This window comes from Lepisosteus platostomus, chromosome 2 (genome assembly GCF_059453375.1).
Source record: "Lepisosteus platostomus isolate fLepPlt1 chromosome 2, fLepPlt1.hap1, whole genome shotgun sequence".
Lineage (NCBI taxonomy): Eukaryota > Metazoa > Chordata > Actinopteri > Semionotiformes > Lepisosteidae > Lepisosteus > Lepisosteus platostomus.
Genome location: NC_142612.1, coordinates 52,457,194 through 52,462,502, shown reverse-complemented (window position 1 = coordinate 52,462,502; position 5,309 = coordinate 52,457,194). Strand labels below are relative to the sequence as shown.

Below are 5,309 nucleotides of genomic sequence, written 5' to 3'. Positions count from 1 at the left end.
ATGGTGAAAGATATTACAGTAAGTCACAAAACCGCTAAATGACTGGAAATCTCACATCTCATATCATATCAAAATAATTTTATTTCTACATTTTATTATACAATCATTATTAAATGTGTTATTTTCTTATATTTTGACATGCCTTCCAAGGTAATATTACTATTTTTTAAATTTTATCACCTGGTTGTCAGTAAAATGTTTTCTGTGATTCTTTATTTGAATTAGAATTTGAATTATTATAATGTGTCTTATAATCTTGTGTTGACAATATTATGTGCATTATGTTGTAAGGGAGCCTGTATCCTCAAGCATCTGTGAGCAGCTGCCTTGATATTTTCATTCCTTAAGCTGTAAATAATAGGGTTAACCAATGGAGTGAAAAAATAGTAATCTGCACCAATGACGATGTGCCCATCAGGAGGGATACTTTTCACTCTTAATCCAACATACACCAGAGTACCAGAAGCATAGCACAGAAAGACCACAGCCATGTGTGAAGAGCACATTGAGAAGGCCTTCTTACGGCTCTCCACAGTTTTCATCTTTACCACTGACCATACAATTCTGAAATAAGACCACAGGACAAATGGAACAGGAATGTAAACTACAACCATGGCAATACTCAAAGCAAGGTTCAATTGTGCTGTGATATCACCACAAGCTAAAGACATTACAGTGGGGTAGTCACAGGATGTGCAGGATGAGGTTTGAGCTACAAAACAGTAAAGTGCTTGCCAGTACTACAGATGTTAAGGGAATGAGGAAGCCAAGCACCCAAACTGAGGCCGTCATTGTAAAACAGACCTTACTGCTCATGATGGTGTTGTAATGTAGAGGTTTCACTATAGCAACATAGCGATCATAAGCCATGACTGCGACAAGGAATACTTCAACAGCTGCAAATGAGATAAAAAAGTACATCTGTGCAAAACAGTTTGCGAAGGATATAGTCCTGTCATGACCAGACAGCACTACTAACAATTTAGGTATAATAGTAACAGTCAATAGAACATCTATGACAGCCAAGTTCCAGAGGAAGAAGTACATGGGTGTGTGGAGCCGGTGATCCAGGCCCACTAACACCACAATGAGTAGATTACCCAAGAAAGTGGCCAGGAAGATGATGAATAGAGGAATGTAGTGCTCCTGTAGTACTGGCACTCCCACAATGATGAATTCAGAGTGAAGAGTGACATTCATTCCTCCCATTGGTCAAAGTCTCAGCAGCTCCGGCTAGGAACTGGATGCCAAAGATCAAGTATACATGCAGTGGGTTATTAATAGTTTGGAGAAAGAGACATTAAGACATTTTAAAGAATTAGAGGTTATATAGTGATAATAAAATTCAAAATTAAATATAATATATCCATCTATTTCTAATAACTTGATCCAAAACAGAGTCACGGGTAATTATTAATACTGTATGTCATACAGTGTTCATAATAAATTACCACTACTACATTCTGAAAAACTGATCAGCCTCTTTTTTTAGGAAAGTGGAGTTTTAAAGAAATATTACCTTCTACAGTGGATATAAAAAGTCTACACCCCCTTATTGAAATTGCAGGTTTTTGTGATGTAAAGTCAGGAACAGCTGATTTTTATTTGGGGTTAATCAGAATCACTTTCTTTGATGGCAGGTGTATGCTACTTACCTTTGGACATGATTTTGAATGTGATTGGTTAACTCTGAACACAGCTACAGCCCCCATTATAAAAGGGTGTTCACACTTACTGTATGCAACCAGGTTGTAGGTTTTTTAATTTCAAATATTTTTCCTAATTATTATCTATTTGTTTTTCTCTTGAATTTTGTTGGATGCAAGGTCACATTAAAAATGGAAAAATGTCTGACATGATTTATCTTGATTTCTGCCCACACATCACAAAAACCTGCAATTTTAATAAGGGTGTATATAATTTTTATATCCACTGTATACTCATAATAACATTGTTTAGGGCATGTTCCTGAAGTACTCAGAGTGTATGTAGAATTTTTTTGCATTATGAGTTTTAGATGATCAAAGTAAAAGGATTAACCTGTTAGTACCAGTGACATATTTAGCCAATGTCCGCCTGGAATTTCCTCCCCCTTTAACATTTGTTATATCTCTGCAGCAGAACATAGCAGGAGCCTGGTTCAGATCTTAGATTGAAGCTAACCCCCTTGGCTTTGAGTGTGAATAGTCATATTTCTTATATTTCTTAATGTGTCCACTCAGCAGACAAACATATGAAAAAAAAAACCCAAAAAACAGCTGGCGAACATGTATTTTTGGTCTTTAGAGGTCAGATTTTTCAACTATATGCATGTCAAGGGCCTGGGAATGATTTGAAAACCTTGTTCTAGGTAACTACTAGCTTGGATAAAAATCTGCGACAAATTGATCAATTAGAAAAAATTCTACATCATGTTTCGTGAAGACTGGACATGGAATGAAATGAATAAATTAATAAAAAATCATGAAAATATTGAAAATAAGAATAATAACCATTGCAATTGCTATAAAAACCTTTAGACACTGCTAGAGAGCCTTTAGCTGCTGTTATGCAATGAAAAAAAACCTCAGAGTTGCCTTCTGGTGTGAAAAAAGGAGTACTGATAAGAAACTGATTGATTACCCCTTCTGAGTCAATGATTGACAGCTACAAATGCAGCCTGAAGCTTCTAGAGGAAGGCTCACCCCCTAAGGGCTCTGAATGGCTGAAAATACAATGAATGACTGCGGTTTTTACCAATCAAATCGCCTTATTTCTGGCGGTCGTTCTTCAAACATTTACTACGTAATCAATAACGTTCACTAGTCTCTAGCTCTTGAGATAAACTAGTCTGGGTTATTTTGGATATATATATATCATGCTCCAGAATAAGGTTAAAACATGGGATATATATATATATATGTTTGCTGGTTTTTGCTTTTGCGGTTTTGTTGGTAAAAATGCATAATGACATGTTGTGCTGGCCGGGTGTTTTTATTGGGATTCTGCTAGTTCATTAATTTATTGGTTTATTGCATAATAGTGTCATGTCTGTGGAAACAAACTTTATGGTTTTGTTGTGGTGATATTGGAGAATACGTGCATGTGAGAAAATTTGTGGAGCGGTTTCAAACAAACGTTGTTTATCTCGTGTTTATCTTAAAAATAAAAAGTGTCATCTGGGGAGACAGAGTGGTCCTCGGTGACCGCGATCCGGACTAAGTTGATTTACTTTTGTGTAATATCAAATTTATTGTTTCACTGTTCAACTAATGTGTCTAAAACATTTGTATAATGCATTGCAAATATTTTCACCCCATTCAATTGGTGTCCAATTTAGAAAAATTGCAAATTGTGTATATATATTTTTAAAGAACATATTTGCAATTAACTTGTGATGCCTTAACAGAATAGTTTTGAATGAAAAAGATCAATTTAAGCAAAATCAGCAATGGTATTTAGCAACCTTATTATTTTACAAAAAAATACGTGAAATTAGTAAAAAAAGTACAAATTTGTTTAATGAGCAGTTTCCCACTTAAGGTCAGATGTTGTCCCCAAATATACAGATGCAGCCATTCAAAATGCGCGGGCGATACCGCATTATTTTGCGGTGCGCTTTACGCGGTCTACCGCGAGTTACTGTAAATTCTCTTATAATACCGCAATTAAAATAATAGTATCCGGAATTTCGGCAAGGTGGAGCTAATAAAGCTCAACCTCTCACGTTTGAGCTGTCGCCATCAAAGTCTTTAACGAAGATATTACTTATAGTATTAATAATAAATGACCTTGGACAAGCTGTAAGTGTAAACTCAAAGTATTGCCCTGGTCAACATTCTTTTTTTCATTGACCGTCTTTGTAAAAGTAACACCACAGCATTTCACAATCACGCATTTGTTTCCAATCATGCAAAGTACAGTAATTTTTGAGAATCGATTCACCATGCCTTTCACATGCTCATAAAAGAGATTGATTTAGGAACATAAACATATTACCGTATGCAAACTGTACTGTATATAGTATGTATATGTATATTTAATGTCTTAACTGTGCCCGTTTAAGTATTTAATATTTATATGGAATTTTACCACTGAAGGGAAATCTAAGTACCTTAGCATAAAAAGAATAGGAGCATACTGTAACGCGTGTAAACGATATTAATTTTGGAACTTAAACATACAGTATATGGCTGGTCTCGGTACTTTAAAGAAAACAAACACACCAGTATTCCATTTCTCCCTAAACATTTTAAGCATCGAAGTCTTTAACTAACGTGATACCGGAGTCAACAAGCATACTTTTAGAATTTGATTAAAAGGGAATATAATATGGAATCGCGTATCTCCAGAATTTAAAGACCAGACAATCGCAAACTCGTTTTCAATAAAATTATTTTATTCATTCAGCAGTTTGTGAGAGGGACATCCAGCAGGGAGAGACACACACACGGTTTTCATTGACAACATTGTTTTTTTTTCAATTCCTCTTGTCTAACAGGAATGTTTTGTTTGTGGACAGACTGTTAGACAAGAGGAAAAGACCGCCTCCTCCTACGAAGCATTTCGTTGATCCGATCACGAATTCTTTTCCAGTCGTACGCAGCAAGGGTTGAGAATCTCCGATTCACCATCGTACTAATGGTTTCCCGGAGATTGCAAGGCAAGGCACTTTTGCCTCTGGACCCATCGAAATTTACAGACGTGGTCCACCCCCAGTAAATTTCAAAAGTCACAAGATGTCGAAACACGAGGGCGGCGTAGCGGTCGGCTCTTGCTTTCCCGTCTATGCCGATGCACTGCAAGTACAACCCCCCCTCCATCTCCTGGGTGATGGGTAGCAGTTGGACATCTGGGAGAATTATTCGTCCCACTGGCATCTGTGAATTCCGCTGTGCTTCCTGGGGGGAGATAGCCGGCGGGGACAGCATCAACAGATTCCTGCACGGTGGTGAACTGAGAGGCCGGGATGGAGTGTCCGGAGGCGGTGTGTGCTCTGCAGGCTACGAAGAAATAATGAAAGAAAGAAAAGAAAGAAAATATAATTATCGAACGTGAGACTGTCTTTCTCCGACTTACATTCCCGAATGTCCCCCGCCCCGGTCAACAATCCTAGGAAGAACACGAAACAGCCTGTTAATAAAATTGTTACAATTTTGTTCGGTCAGTTCTTCCTCCCAGAATTTATAGATCGCATCGATCAGTTCCTGCTTTGTGACGGGCTTAGCGGTTTTCCGAATGTAGTCTTTCAACGAATGCCAAACCATTTCTATCGGATTTAGATCTGGGGATTCGGCTGGAGTTTTCACCCAGTTCACTCCTTCTGCTAT

The 5,309-nt window shown here is 37.4% G+C and overlaps 1 pseudogene; it reads right to left on the bottom strand.

Annotated features, from left to right (window-relative positions):
* Window positions 1-248: 248 nt before the first annotated feature.
* LOC148676472 (olfactory receptor 2AT4-like) lies at window positions 249-1,209 on the bottom strand (annotated as a pseudogene).
* Window positions 1,210-5,309: the final 4,100 nt, after the last annotated feature.